This window comes from Danio rerio, chromosome 9 (assembly GCF_052040795.2).
Source record: "Danio rerio strain M-AB ecotype USA chromosome 9, GRCz13ab, whole genome shotgun sequence".
Lineage (NCBI taxonomy): Eukaryota > Metazoa > Chordata > Actinopteri > Cypriniformes > Danionidae > Danio > Danio rerio.
Window position 1 is genome coordinate 30,594,868 of NC_141029.1, and position 15,168 is coordinate 30,610,035.

The 15,168-nt window shown below is 35.3% G+C and overlaps 2 long non-coding RNA genes across 3 annotated transcripts in view; one reads left to right on the forward strand and one right to left on the reverse strand.

The window, feature by feature from the left end:
* The window catches only part of LOC101884827 (uncharacterized), a 100,613-nt gene that overhangs the window by 13,681 nt on the left and 71,764 nt on the right, over window positions 1-15,168 (forward strand). The gene's annotated exons all lie outside the window — the stretch shown is intronic.
* Window positions 1,935-7,685, reverse strand: LOC147835326 (uncharacterized). The gene is made up of 2 exons (XR_015499631.1): window positions 6,623-7,685; window positions 1,935-3,190 (listed from the first exon to the last, which is right to left on the reverse strand). It is a non-coding gene; the product is annotated as an uncharacterized LOC147835326 (long non-coding RNA).

Below are 15,168 nucleotides of genomic sequence, written 5' to 3' on the forward strand. Positions count from 1 at the left end.
GGGCAAGATGATATATGGTGTATTATGGAAAATAATAATTGTTGATGGTCTTTCAGTATTAAAATGATATAAACTGCTTATGCAAAAGATCAGGGAAACCCCTAAATATAAAACTGAGAAGAACATATTCTGGTTGACTGTAATCATCATAATCATCTTCTTAAGGAATGAATATACCATTATGCCAGTATATTAAAGAGCAGCATTAGGTTATATGTCTTCTCCAAGCCAAGACTATAAACTCATTTCAGTATACAGGTTTATGATAATAAAAACCTTTTAGATTTGTGAGCTCACATTCTTTGTCTCTCAATGCGCTCAATCTGCCCAGTTGGTGAAATAAACTCCCTAACTGCATCAGAACAGCAGAGTCACTCGGTGTCTTCAAAAAGCGACTAAAAACTCAACTATTTAGTCTCCACTTTCCTTACTAACATGAAACTCCCTCTCTGACTCCTCCACTAACTACAAAAAAAAAAAAAAAAAAACTTACTAATGCTTTCCTTTTTAGACTTTACACACCTGAAACTTGACTACAGCACTTATTCATTGTTGCTCTTATAGTTGTGTAAATTGCTTCCTTGTCCTCATTTGTAAGTCGCTTTGGATAAAAGTGTCGGCTAAATGACTAAATGTTAAATGTAAATGTAATGTGTATTTATATAGCGCATTTATTGTGTATGGCCATACACCCAAAGCGCTTCACAATCATGAGGGGGGGTCTCTCCACACCACCACCAGTGTGCAGCATCCCTTGGATGATGCGATGGCTGCCACAGGACAACCGCGCCAGTGCTCACCACACACCAGCTAATGGTGGAGTGGAGGGACAGTGATAGAGCCAATTCGGTGGAAGGGGATGATTGGGAGGCCATGATCGTAAGGGCCGATAGAGGGACTTTGGGCAGGACACCGGGGTTACACCCCTGCTTTCACGAGAAGTGCCATGGGATTTTTAATGACCACAGAGAGTCAGGACCTCGGTTTAATGTCTCATCCGAAAGACGGCGCCCACTGACAGTGTAGTGTCCCCTTCACTTTTACTGGGGCATTAGGACTCACACAGACCACAGGTTGAGCACCCTCTGCTGGCCTCACTAATACCACTTCCAACAGCAACCTAGTGTTCCCTAGTGGTCTCCCATCCAGGTTCTGACCAGGCTCAGCCCTGCTTAGCTTCAGTGAGTAACCGGTCTTGGGCTGCAGGGTGACATGGCTGTGGCCATGTAAATGTAACTGTTGAATTTTTCTGTTTATATGTTCTATTTGTATTTATTATCATTATGTACTGTAATGATTGCCCTTTCTCTTTGCACACTGGGATACTTGGTTTTATTTAATGCCTGAAGTATGGTGGTAAATGCTTTTATCATCAAATAAGAATAGGGGTCACATGTTAAATGGTTCCATAGGTTCATTTATTATTTATCAACTAAAAATTATAAATATTTGTGCTGCAATTATATATAATGTTAATGTCAAAATGTAATAATGAAAATACAAATTTGTGTTGAGCCTTTTTTTGTCAATGTTAACGAGGGATCTATTGGCAGCATGATGTGATAAATGGTGTACTAAAGGAAATAATTATTGATGGTTTTTCAGTATTAAAATGAAATAAACTGCATATGCAAAGGATCAGGGAAAACCCTTTTTTAAGAGCAACATATTCTGGTTAACTGTAATCATCATAATCATCTTATTAAGGAATTAATATACAACTATACCAGTGTACTAAAGAGCAGCATTAGCTTATGCAGGGCCAGACAGTATCTGTGGAGAATTTTTATTTATTTATTTATTTATTTTGCTATTTCTGCAGAGAATTTAGTAAAAAAATCTGTGGATTTATGCAGAAGAATTGTATGAGTATCATAACTAAAAGCTCAATATAGAGACACAATACTCAATAATGACAATGTGTAAAAAAAATGTTTTTTTTTAATTGTTGCAAATTTATTAAAAAATAAAAAATCTGAAAAATCCCATGTACATAAGTATATTATGTATATTTAATGTTTACAATGCAAATCCAATTAGATCCACTTATTTGGTGAACAAAGCAAGTCTATTGTGTAATATACATACTAAAAAGCAGAAAATATTACTTTACCAACTGTATTGTACATAAATCATATAAACATTTTAATATTACTCTTATTATATTACAGTAATGTTAGTGAAATTAATTTAAAAACTGAATAAATATAAGTTTACACAAATAAATAACTTAACTCAATTATGGCTAAAAATAGCACAGATACCATGCGGGCTTAGTTTCTTCTCTAAGCCAAGACTATAAACTAACACTTCTGTTGTATACAGGTTTATGATAATATAAACGTTTTAAATTTGTGAGCTCACTCATTCTTTATAGGCACAGCTTATGAGCTTTATTGTATAACACAGGGATGTTTTATTTGCCATAGGAATGAGTATTTTGCAGCTCTCTCATTGCTGCAGTCCTGTTTGCTCTGCCTTTAGCTGTAAACCATTGCAGTTTTATCTCAGATCTCCATATTCATTAAGATTGATTGGGTGGTTTTGATCAAGCGGGCTATTGATCTTGCTGTCACCCAGCACAGCCACCAATAAATTTATCACTGACTTTATGAAGCCTGTTAATGACATTTAATCAGTCAGTAAATGGCAGTGTTTACTGCTCTGTGGATTTACTGTGGGTTTAATGTGTCGTAAATTGCCTTAAAGAGCTCCGTAAATCTTCAAAACTAATTTCACGTGGCATGTGAACATGTTAAATTAATATTAGATTTTAAAGAGTAATCTGTGGAAAGAAATGAACCAAGAACTATTATCAGATGCAAAAAACTAACACAAATCTAAATGCTAGTTTTTCTGCTTTACAATATTCATAGAAACATTAGGAATAAACCTTTCAGCTATGTTGCAAAGAGCAAAAATTCTGAATCTTTCAGAAGCTTGAGAAGGAGGTGAAGATCAAATGTTGCTATCTGTAGCTCCAGACAGACAGACAGAAAGATGAATGTTCTGTTCCACTGATAGCGAAAAGGATGGTCAGATGTCAGGATCAGTGAGATGAAGGTAATGTGAGGTGTCTGAAGACTTGATGGAAGTGACTTCTTATGAGCCTTTGAACCCATGTGAAAACTGCCTCAGAAAAAGCTGATGGTGCAGAAATAATCAGTCAAAGACCCCAAAGGTCTGTCACCTGAATGGTTATAAAATGAGGAGATAGAGGTAAATATAGATACAGATTTGAGCTTTTATTTATTAGAGACCATTGAATGTGCCATTTAAATTGTACTGTAAGCTCAGTCTTTTGTAGCGGGTTATATCCAGTGGTGGAAAGAGTACAGAAAAACTCTAGTAAAGTACCATTACTTGCCCAAAAGTGTAGTGCGAGTAGAAGTATATGTTGTTAATAATACTCAAGTATGAGTAAAAAGTAGGCCTTTTTAAAATTTCTCAAGAGTAGTGAGTAAATAAGTATTACGCTGTGAAAGGTTGACACATTTATGTGAGATTTACGCAAGTTGTGAAAGCGTAATATTCTGTAGTGCATTTAGTTATTGTTTATGGCCATTTGGGGTATCCTTTATCTTCTCATCAGTGGCATGCAGTCTAAACAGTCTCTCGAATATTTTGGACATCTTCTTGGACACTTTTATTGCACCCAAGTGGTTTGTTGCATTTCTAAAGCTCTGTATATTATCTTGAGCTTGTTCAGTATGATGCGATTGACTTTGTATGTGCAATTTGATTGGACAGGACCCACAGGGATGATTATTCTACTCAGCCAATCTCTATAGTCAGAAAAAAATAAAGTAGTGACTGCACATTGATGGAAAATTCATTCATTCATTCATTTTCTTGTCGGCTTAGTCCCTTTATTAATCTGTGGTCACCATAGCAGAATGAACCGCCAACTTATCCAGCAAGTTTTACGCAGCGGATGCCCTTCCAGCCGCAACCCATCACTGGGAAACATCCACACACACACACTCATACACTACGGACAATTTAGCCTACCCAATTCACCTGTACCACATGTCTTTGGACTGTGGGGGAAACCGGAGCACCCGGAGAAAACCCACGCGAAGCCAGGGAGAACATGTAAACTCCACACAGAAACGCCAACTGAGCCGAGGTTCGAACCAACGACCTTCTTGCTGGGAGGCGACAGCACTACCTACTGTGCCACTGCCTCACCCTTGATGGAAAATAGTAAATTAAATGTACTGATACAGCACTAAAACACACTCAAGGGAAAGTACAAGTACACATTTTTAAAACTACTTAGAAAATTACAATTCCTGAGAAAAAACTACTTAATTACAGTCATTTGAGTACTTGTAATTTGCAACTTTAAATCTAATATAAATTAGTTGCATATTAGTTCTGGGAACTGTAAATTAAAGGTTCATACAATCCTTTCTACTATGCAGTTGAGTGCTTGATTCTTTTTTTTTGTTGACAATTGTTGTAAATTTAGCAGTTATTTTCAGGAAACACAGCTCTATGGAGGACGAAACCTGCAAAAACAATAAATAAATAAATAAATGAAAACACAATAAATGAGAAAATAAATCCATAAATTCCTCCGAAAATAAAATAATGAATAAATAAATAAATAAATGTATATAAAAATCCACATATTCATGCATGAATAAATATATAAATTAATTGTGCGGGCGGGTAAATAATTCAGTAAATTACAAAAATGTTGCGGCATAAGAAAATGCTAAACTGAAAGTTTATCCCCCCCCCTCCCCTGTTTAAACATTTATTTATTTCTAAATGTTTGAAATGAGGGGAAATAAGCTTTCAATTTAGCATTCTCTTATTCCCCAACATTTGTGTAATTTATTGAATTATTTACCCACACTATTAATTATTTCAATATTTATTTATGCAGGAATTTGTGTTTTTTAATGTATTTATTTATTTGCATATTTATGATTTTGTTTATGCATGAATTTATAGATTTATTTACTCATTTATTTATATATTTGCATATTTATTTCTTTATTGTTTTTGCAGGTTTTGTCCTCCTTACTGCTCAGGGCTCCAGACTAACTGAGAACAGAGGTCACACTAAAATGTTCATTTTAATCTAATTCAATTTGAAGGGTTTACATGTTTATTCAATAAATTGTTTACTTTATTTGTTTTGTGTTTCTATGTATTCATTTATTTCTTTATTTAAAATGTTCCTAAATAAAACATCCTGAACAATTTCTTGGGCTGAAGTAACAGTAGTATAAGCAGAATAATTCACTCCAGGCTGTCAATTATTATGCACTCCCGAGGTGTAACTTACTTTTGCTTTTGTTGGTTATTCATACCTTTCCTTATATGACAATAGAATTTTAAAATCAAGTTTGTTTGCACTGTTTAAGCTTATTTTTTGCTGTATTTGCACCCCCTAAATTCAGGTAATGGCAGTGGTAAAGGATACGCATCCAGGGAAAGTTCTTGTGGGATCAATGTGTAAATTTATGCAGTGAGATAGCAGTGAAGGATTGTGCCAGAAATGTCACTCAGAAGGATGTTCATGGCTCTTTCTGTCTCACTGTGAAAAGGTCTCTCTGAGTAGTTTCACAAAACAAAGCCCTTTAAGGCTTTTTAGCACATCACATCTGCTGCCGCACGTTTGAACTGAAGGGCTGACGCTATTAAAGGAGAGCCATTTCAATTGTACATATGCTAATGTCATTAAAAGCTAAGCTGAACTGTGTCACAGATCTAAGTATATGGAGGCCGATGGGAAATACGGACGGGCTGAAAAGCTGTTTTCCGTGCTGGCTATTGGAAGAGAAGTGCAGATGTTAAATTTTAGCTGCCATAAATTCTTGGTTTTGTGACAGCAAGCAAATTATGCTATTAATATTGCTCAGACTTTTCAACCCCATCTACTTTAAGTATTATACTTATTGAGTAATGTATCCTGCACTGTTTATATCATTACTATTCTTTTTTGGTAACACTTTTTATGTTCCTCTTTAGACATTCTGTTGAATATCAATCATTTTGTGATATGTGATTTTGTGTGTCAATCAATGTCATTGGTGTCATTAGAATATCAATAAATGGTGATGCCTATTTTTTATTCATAGTTATTATTAAGCTTTTCAAGTAAAAAAAAAACTGTCAAGTTTCAATATATTAGAGCAATTGTTTTATACGGTTTAAAAGTAATATCAAAAATACTTAGGTTGCAGATTTTTGTAATGGACAATGTCATCAAAAGAATAAAAAAAAATTAAAATAGTCAATCATCATTTCATTAAAATAACACATAAGAATAAAATATATCTACTATTGTTCTGGATGGAAACTTGACATTTTAAGTAAAATATAAACCATTAAAATATAAGCAATATCACAGTGCGATGTGGCTGTATATCGGCAATGGTGAGAGGCGTGCGTTGCTCTTAGTGCCCCATTAGTGAAGATATAAAGCTACATTCTAATTCTACGAGTGTGCTATTGCAAAAAATGTTTTACATTTTAAGATTATAAGGCTGAACCACATGAAATGACATCAATCTACAGAGATTTCATTATGATTCAGTTTCTGTAGTATAAATAAATCAATACAAAATACAAAAGAGAGAGATTGACTCAGAATGTCACTTACCTGATTTTTAATTATTTGTTTAGCTGTAGTTTGAAATTGTAAGGTCCAGCCAGTTGGTCCAATGGCGGTATCCACTGGTGGATGAAGGTTCACTGCATGTTCGGTCTTTCCAGTGCACAATGTTGATTTATATTAAACTTAACTCATATCTGACTCCAATTTTAGTATGAGGTGGTTTAGAATATTAATATATTTATCCTCGTTTTATCTGACTCCAATTATAAAACATTAAGAAGATTATATCAATATGTAATTTAGATAAATGTTTGAACCGTTTGTCTTCACTAGTAACTATTACATCCGTTCATTCGGGTGCTCATGTCGCTCAGAGGAATCGCCTCGGCCGAAGGCGTCCCTCACGGTCACACTCCGGTCAGTCTTGAATATTAAACAGAGGTAAATTGACTAATACTTTAGATGGCCGCTACCAGCGCGCTCGTTCTAAAATACTTTAGTTAGTCCCGCTTAGATGTACACCTTTGAGTTAAGACAATCATCATTTCTAATTAGAGGTTAGGGCATTAATATAAATGTACCCGACTACTGGACTCTATAGTAACTTTCACCAAGCCCATGGTTTCCCATATGAACTTAATTTAGAATAATATTACCTTCAAACAAAGGTCGGGTACCCAATCTAGGTTAGTCGTGCAACACCTTGTTGACCTAGACGGAAGTTATCGCCCTTTCCACCTAAGTACACATGAATCAATATCAAGAGTCAGCCGGATCGCTAAAACACAATTAGTGTGCCCAATGCTCCATCTCAATTGGATTTTAGTCCGTCTACTGACCTGACGCAAGACGTACGGAAACAAGGATACAGCGTAATCTACTTGAATTAATAATTACAGAGTGAGCAAAATATGGTCAAACATTACAATTTATTAGTCAGGTAAATGTATTATGCCAATTCAATCAGTCAATTCATAAATGATCAATACAAAACATCAAATTATCAAAGATAAATCCAAGATGAAAAAGATGCATTCCTGACTTTGAAATATACATAACATGGCGCAAGCCATGTTATGGGCTGATCTGGTTAGGCAGAATCGCCCTGAGTTTTTCTCAACCCTTACCTTAAATAATCCAAGAATTCCCTCAAGGAAGGGGGTGTGAATAACAAAAAAGGCATTCACACTTAGTGTCACACCCCTCACAGTGGTTCAAAAGATGCCTGAAGTTATATATTTATTGTTCTGATTATGTCTATTCTGAGAGAATGAGACCATTGTACCAATCGCACTGAGACATTTCAAATGATATCAAACATGATGGTTAAAGTCAGTTTGGTTAATTCTAGAACATTCAAACATTGAAATGACCATATGTGTGAGTTGGGGGGGATGAAGCTGAGTTTCAGCATAGTCAGATGCAAATGCAGCAGGAACTGGTTTTTCACGCATTCCCCCCTGGTGGGTTGTGGAGTCCATTGGCCCTGTCTTCAGCTCATGTTTTGAATTGTCAAAGACATCAAAAATATTTGTAATATTTCAATTCTTACAAAATTTACGCTAAGAAAATGCAGTTTTTCTTTCCTAAGGACCTATTATTTGGTCTCTGTCGCCGTCTTGTGGCGAAACCATCACTTCCTTTGGTCTGCTCATACAGGCTGATGACAGCCCATGCACTGAATCCGATGCTCTGAAATTATAAATATTTTAGAATAGGCACTGTCCTTATAAATAAACTGCATGATTGTTATCTTAACAACTATTCTTGACTAAAAAAAGCCTCAAAAGTACATTATGTTGTCCAACAGCAGCAATATTTGTCAAGCTGTAGGGTGTCCTCTGCTTGTCGCTGTAGTAATACACAAGGGTAAAGAGGCTGGATGAGTGCTGTTATTTGCAAAATATCACACAGCTTTCAGCCAATCAGATTCAAGAACCAAACTATATGCAAACTCCACATATAACTATATAAACTTTTATAGATACTAGAACACTATTCCAACAAACTTCATTTGCAGTCAAAGCAAAACTGATATACACATTTCTTGCATCATCACAGTTGATATACTGTAGAGAAAATGCTAATGAACCAACAAGAAATTAGTTGTTAACCATTAAACTGTGTCAGGCTGCATGGTGACTCAGTTATTAGCACTGTTGCCTCACAGCAAGAAAGTCGCTGGTTCGAGTACCGGCTGAGCCAGTTGGCATTTCGGTGTGGAGTTTGCATTTTCTACCCTGTATTCACGTGGGTTTCTTCCGTGTGCTCCGGTTTCCCCCACAGTCTAAAGACATGTGCTATTGGTGAAGTAAATAAAACTAAATTGTCCACAATGTATGAGTGTGAATGGGTGTTTCCCAATACTGGGTTGCTGCTGCAAGGGTATTCGCTGTGTAAAACATATGCTGAATTAGTTGGCTGTTCATTTTGCTATGGTGACCTCTAAAATAGAGACCAAGCTGAAGCAGAATGGATAAATGAATGAATGAATGAAGTAATGAATGAGTGAATGAATGAATGAATTATTGAATGAATGAATGAATGAACTGTGTCAGAACAAACTGATCTTAATATTATCAGATAACTTTATTTCATTTATTTATAATCAAAATCATGTGCACTCTGGTGGTCCATTTTTATCTAAAAGACTGAAAACCCTTGGTCTATCAAATAAGTAACAGTGATCAATTCAAATTTAAAAAGTGAAATCTTCATTTTCTTAGAGCTAAAGTATCTTATTAACCACAGAGATTCCTCCCATCCCATTCCTGTGACCTGTGTCTATATAACATCTGCTGCACTACACTAATCGCACATTTACTCAGCATAAGTGTCAGCTTATCAATACTGGAAGTTGGTCGTCCTCTGAATCAGCCGTGATTCATGTGAGAGGTTCAGTGGATCAGCTCATCTGAGGCTCTGACTGTACATCAAGGTTAATTAGCGCTCTGCAATGTCGAATCCCCTTCAAAGGCAGATAGAGAACATGGCTAATAAAAAGAGCTATTAACTGTGGCTCATTAGACCTTATGCAGCTCTTGAAGGAAAATGAACATCTAATTTAAGGCTGAATTTTAAACTTTCCCTGTCATTAGCTAATAAACACCTGACGATCATGATGAAATAAAAAGGGATGCGATGCAATATGCAATTACATGCACAATAAAATATGAAAAGATGGCTGGGTGATTATTATTATCTCTTGGCTACATCAACTAATAGAGCTGTTGCTGTCTGTTTTGTGTTTTCTCACTTATTTAGGGTCATTGGCATATTGATAATTGTTTCTGCAATTTCTTAAAGATCCCATGAAGTGCTTTTGAAATGTGCAGTTTTTTATTATATGTTTTGGTAATCTCAACTGAGAAAGGAAAAGAGGGTTGGCACTATTCCAATTCTCCCCCTTTGCCCTTATGTGAAGGGGTAGGGGTGTCCCAATTTTCTTAAGCTTGAAGGCGTAGGGCTAAGGGGAAGGGCTAGATAGCCCTTGAAACGGATATTTTTACCTAGAAAAAATCCTCAGAAAACACCATCTACAATGGCAGCATGGCTGCACACTAAAGGAGATGCACAAATTAGTATTTTTTGTCATTATCACAAATTTTTACAACAAACAAGCATATGTTTAAAAACATTCATAATGGTGAATATTAATTTCATGCTTTAAATAAAATAATAAAAAACGCTAAATTTTGCTATCTACAATATCAAATAATAACTCCTGTATAGTAGTACAACAACATACTTTCACATCTGACACTCGATGACACTCAAATGCCCTCTTAGAAAAGTCTAGTGGCTGAGAATGATTTTTTTATAGCGTCTGATATAGTGTTAATATTAATTTTCTTTGTTTACATACATGAATATGGCCACGGTGTAAATGCACAGCACATTTACGAGCTTATTGCCACATTATATCTTTATGATACCATGATATATGTCTTCTATGATTTTCTGAAGATAAATACCAAAAAATAACAGATCGGCATGACCCACGGCGCATGCCTTGCGTGTTGTCATACTTCTGCACGCTGTTTATGTTGCTCTGCAATAACACTTCCGAAACGCTAGCTGGCAGTAATGTTTTTATATTCCTCTGTGTAGAGTTTCTTTGCTGATGTTTTCTAAATGCTACCTTAAAGTAGAAGTTGCTCAAATCCGCTCATTTTGAGGCAGGTACCGGGGGACGTGCAGCAACTTTAATCATAAGGTAAACACAAAACGAAACTTTTCATCTAGACCTCCTTCACGGGACTCGACACTTGCAAACACTCGCTCCAATGGGTTTGTGCGGCTCTCTGTCCCACCCACATGCATCAGCACTACCTAGCCGACTAATCACAGAGCTTACGCTACGTGCCATTGCAATGTATAGTTACATTTTTTGGCCACAGTGAAGGCTATGCGTCCACGCGCAGGCTGCACCGGAGCATACACGTGCGTTTGATGCAGAACTATTAATCAACATTTAAGGATAAATTTTGAAGCCATTCCCCTTTCACACTCTGTTTCAAGGGCCAAAGGGTAGGGGTACAAAAATAGAATTGTGATCGGGCCATTGAGTAGCTCCTCCCCTTTTAAAGTCCACAGTTTCGTTTTTCTCACAGTGAGAGTGGTTGAGCTTAAATGCATCAAATGAGAAGTGCCTTGAAGGAGGCAGGGCATGACAGATAGAGAGCATTTGATTGATCAAGATTTAATGAGAAAGTATGAGGTTACATGAAAAAAGCATGGATCCATTTAAGCAGAAGTGGCAAACTGCAAGCTTTGGATGTTTAAATTAGTTTTATATCTTCTAAACACAAATTTTGTCGCTATTTAGCTAATAGATATTCTTTAAACTATCATCTACATTTTTTTTAAATTTTAATTTTCCCAGACCTTTCAGATATATTCTCAGATGTGTAAGTAAATAATAATGCATAAACATCTGAAATATAAAATTTATTTTTTTAAAGACATTGTTGACTTCCAGGAAACGAGGTTGCATAATCAGCAAATGCTTGAGTACAATTACTGTTTTCTCTTCTCAATTCTTTTTCATAGGTTTTTAAAATCTCATTTTGAGTCTTCGTGGCACTGATCGGCTTACATGAATTCCCTGGGCAGAGTTTGCTATAGAGTCTTACACCATGGAGAAACAAACAGATAACTGAGTGCTTGCATCTGAAAGAGAGAGTGGGTAGACACAGTTAGTAAAGAAGAAAATGAGCCATGATTTCTAATACTATTAGAGGTGTGGAGAGTAGAGCTATTACTTTTCAAAGCAATCTAAACTGATTTCCTGGCAACCACTAAAGTACAGTCAAGAAGCACATATTATTTAGAAATGGTAAAATATAGCTTAGTGCTTATTAATAGTTTATTGTTTTCTTACCATGTTACTATACATCATATTTATTACACAGTGACGTTGATGCTGATTTTCTGCAAAAAGTTGGGCATGACAAAAATGCTGATTTTGTTCAAAATCGGATCGAAGTTTATTTGACTTTATCTGTGTGAGAGATTTTGGCAGAAGATATGGCTGTAGTGCCAAAATGCATCAGTCCTAACACATCTGTATTGTCCAAAGCAATTAAACAAGTTGCTTGTGTGCTATTAAAAGGATAGTTCACACATTTTTTTTAATTCTACCATCATGTACTTATCATTTAGTTTTTCAAACCTTATTTTTGTTTCTTTTGTTTGTTTCCCTAGACTAAAGAAGATATAAAGATGAAATAATTCTTGCTGCTATCGCCCACTGAATTCCATAGTATTTTTTTCCCTATTATGCAAGTCATGGAGTGGCATCAGCTAACATTCTTCCAAATATCTTCTTTTGTGTTCAAAAGCAGAAAGAAACTCATAAAGGCATAAAACCACATGAGGGAAAATAAATGGTGAGGTAACTCATTTTTCGATGCATGATTTCTATAATCCATTCATTCATTAATTTTCTTTCGGCTTAGTCCCTTTATTCATCAGAGGTCACCACAGCGGAATGAACTGCCAAGTTTTCCAGCATATCTTTTACACAGCGAATGCCCTTCTAGCTGCAACCCAGTATTGGGAAACATCCATGCATACTCATTCACTCACGCACATATTGCCAAATTAGTTTATTTAATTCACTCTTTAGACTGTGGGGGAAACTGTGGCACCCGGAGGAAACCCACACGAGCATGGGGAGAACATGCAAGCTCCACACATAAATGCGAATTTACCTAGCCGGGACTCAAACCAGTGACCTTGTGGTGAGGCAACAGTGCTAAACACTGAGCCACCATGCCGCCCTCTTTTAATTCATTTTATATGCTCTTACATACTTATTCTTATCTAACTTATAAGTGTGTACTAGTTTATACATTTACATTTATTTCAGCTCTTCTTCAACCTTAAACGCAAACTATATTCTTTACCACAACAACAACCCTGCAAAACTTTAACACAAAGTTTTACCTTAACACAATCAATTAAATTCCCATATTTCTGAAAAAACACACACAAAATAACACTTATTTTAATATGTTTTCTCCTGACATCAATCGGACATCAGGCATGCTTTGAATTACTGCAGCTTGTAGGAATAGTTTACCCAAAAGTGAAAATTATATTATTTCTCACCCTCATGTTGTTCCAGTCCCCTGAGACCTTTGTTCATCTTCAGAACACTAATTAATATATTTTAGATTAAGTTCAAGAGCTCTCTGACTTTCCATAAACAGCTAGGTTTGTGAGATGTTCAAAGTCAGAAAAGGAACCAAATGTATTGTCAAAATATTCCATGTGATTCCAGTGCTTCAATTGTAATCATGCAAATCCCCAAGTGAAGTGACTTTTTTTTTGCCGGTCTTCTGCATCAGATCTGGGTGTGTGTTTATTATGTGCAATATGATGCTTGTGTGTTACCCTGCTGAATTGTCAAATGCGCACCCATGATGACCTGAAGAGAAAGAAAAGATAGTGGTAATCAAAATTAGTTTTTACAGGTTATTTGGCACCTACATTTGTTCTTGGAGCTTTATATGATTAAAGTTGAACCACTGAAGCCATGTGGAATCTTTTAGCAATGTTTGTGTGTTTTCTTCTCTTGACTTAAAAACAGCCATTGCTGAAGAGGGTCAGAGAGCTCTTGGATTTAATTTAAAATATCTTCATGTGTTCTGACGATGAACAAAAGTCTCAGGGGATTGGAAAGACATGAGGGTAATTAATAACCGAATTTTAATTTTTGGATGAACTAAACCTTTAAGTTCAGGTCAATACAATCAGATTTTTTTATCTACTAGGTACAAATAACTTTCCCTTATTTTTGAACAATGTAAACTAATTAATCGTTTAATTCAATTAAAACTTTTAAGTTTCACAATGTAGATAACAATGTTTTGAGTGTGAGTGTGTGCACTTCGTTAAGTTATTGTAACAGAACTTAATTAACTCATGAATTTAAAATCCCTATTATAGATAAACCCATAGAAAAATCATTGAATTGGTCCTTGTGGTTTTATTATTATGACTGCAGCATAACTTCTGTATGCTCTATAGAGTCATTTTAGAGTAGTCTTCATTATAATCAATTATCTTGGGTATCACTTCTCAAGGCTTTCTTGTCAACAATCTAAGTATTGTACCTTGCATTTGTCATGCCAGTGTTTACTGTCTTTTTTAAGTCTGTCTTTGATTGTGTTTATTAACAAAAAAACATTATGCTACTCCTATATCTACTGATTTCTGTTAGATGTTAATCATGAGTCGCATTATTTCAACATACTGTAGTGTAAAACCATTGCGTTCAATCCTAATGCCAGACTGTTTGCTTGCACAGCTTTCACATGCCTTTCTGAAGAATCATGTGACATTCAAGACTGTAGTTGCAGTAAATTCATATAAAAAATTTTATTCATAAATAAAATGGTTAATTTTTAAAATAAATAATATTTAACAGTTTGCCTTTTTATAGTTTTTGTTAATGCAGGCCTTGTTAGCAAGAAGCAACAGCAGAACTTCTTTCAGAAACAATCAAAAACAATCAAACCTTTACTAAACCTAAAAATGTTTACTTAATTTAAGTAAATTTTATATCAAATTATTTATTATTTTAGTTAGTTTTTATTATTAGTTTTTTATTTAATGTTAGGTTTTTTTATTTTATTTATATTTTTTTTAGATAGCTGCAAAAATGTTGAAAATAACCCATGTGTGACTGTCTATTCATGGAATCTTGTGCTAAAGAGCTGTAGTCATGTTTATTTTATTTATTTTTTTATTTTATGAATTTTATTTTGTCCTTTCATGTGTACGATCTCAAGGCTGCAAACCTCTTTTGAAGTAATGAACACGCTCTAGTCAAGGTATTATCTAGGCGTTAAACAGATAGAAAAGATGAAAGCCAGGCTCCTGGCAGCTTTGTCACATACATAATTTCATATTCACATTCATATTTTTGCATTCACCTTAGTTGTATTTTTTCAGTCAGACTTGGAACAAAAATTAGTTGACAAAAAGAAAACTGTGTGTGTGTGTGTGTGTGTGTTCCAAATCCAGGCTGTATCGCCTCATTAAATCTGCAGTAGTGAAGATAAGTGTGCTTGTGAAGCGCT